Below are 1552 nucleotides of genomic sequence, written 5' to 3'. Positions count from 1 at the left end.
CTTCTTCTTCTTCTTCTTCTTCTTCTTCTTCTTCTTCTTCTTCTTCTGAGACAGGGGTTCTCTGTGTAGCCCTGGCTGTCCTGGAATTCACTCTGTAGACCAGACTGGCCTCGAACTCAGAAATCCACCTGCCTCTGCTTCCCAAGTGCTGGGATTAAAGGCATGAGCTACCACTGCCCGGCTTTATTTATTTATTTATTTATTTATTTATTTATTTATTTATTTATTCTGAGATAGGCTCTCACTGTGTAGCTCTGGCTACTCTGGAACTTATTATGTAGACCAGGCTGGCTTTGTACTCTGAGATCTACCTGCCCCTGTCTCCTGAGTGCTGGGATTAAAGATATGCACCACAACACCCAGATTAAGGTTTTATTTGTATTTTAGCAGGCTCTCTCTCAATTTACAAATTGAACTATAGCCCAGGGTGGTCTTGAACTTGTGACCAATCTTCCTGCTTCAGCCTCCTGAGTGTTAGACTGTAGACATTAGTCACCTTGCTTTTTATTTTGTATGTTGAGACTTGGTCACACATAGCCCAGGTTGGACTTGAACTTGCTATATGATGACCTTGAACTTTTGACCTTCCTGACTCCACTTCAAGAGTGTTGGGGTTGCAGACCTACACTCCTACCCAGACCTGAGTTCTTTGAGGACTCAGTGTTGGGCAGAGCCCTCATTTCTCCTGTGTGGGTGTTCCTTGAGTGGCCACCAGAGGGCAGACTAGAGCTTCTTAATGGGAGTTTTAAGGAGCCCTCCGTTTTTGGGGGTGGTGGGCATGGGCCGTTGTCAGCACAGGGGGACTGACCCCCTTCAAGTGAGCCAGGCAGTTGAAGTGAGGTGAAAGAAACTGGAGACTTCAGGAAAATTCCAATACAGCCTGCTTGGTTTTACAATCATCCCTTTATGCTCTCTTCCAATCAAACTCGGAGCCCACCAATATGGCTAGTTCTGCTAGCCCTGTTGATCCGGGGATCCCCTCTCTCCACCTTCTAAGTCTGGGATTACAGGAGAACCACCACACCCACCCAACAGGATCTGAGCTCAGGTTACTGTGCTTGCACAGCAGGTCCCCAGACTCCAGCAACCATTCCTCTCTCACTCATTTTGTTAATTCCTTCAGAAGCCAACTCTGAAGCTGGTGACAATCATTAGGGGACTTGAGAGTGGCCCTGCTCCCCTCGTGGGGAATGTGGTAACTGCGGAACAGGTTTTTGGAATAGGACATCTTGCAGTGATGCTATGAAGCCCAAAAACAAACACAAACACACACAGAGGCAGAGACAGACAGACAAACAGAAGTGGTGAGAGTGTGTCAGTCTCGCAGTTTAGGGATGGGAATGTGGTAACTAGGACATACTTTCAAAATTATTTGTGTGTGTGCGCATGTGTGTGGAGGTCGGGAGGTATTTTTTAGCAGTTGGTTCTCTCCTTTCACACATATGCACACAGACAGATATATACATATACACATATACACATATTCATACATATGCACATACATATATACACACATACAGATACATACACACATACACATATATACATACAT

Source organism: Grammomys surdaster, unplaced genomic scaffold (assembly GCF_004785775.1).
Source record: "Grammomys surdaster isolate TR1022 unplaced genomic scaffold, NIH_TR_1.0 125504, whole genome shotgun sequence".
NCBI lineage: Eukaryota > Metazoa > Chordata > Mammalia > Rodentia > Muridae > Grammomys > Grammomys surdaster.
The sequence above is the reverse complement of the archived record's forward strand: the minus strand, read 5'-3'. Positions refer to the sequence as shown.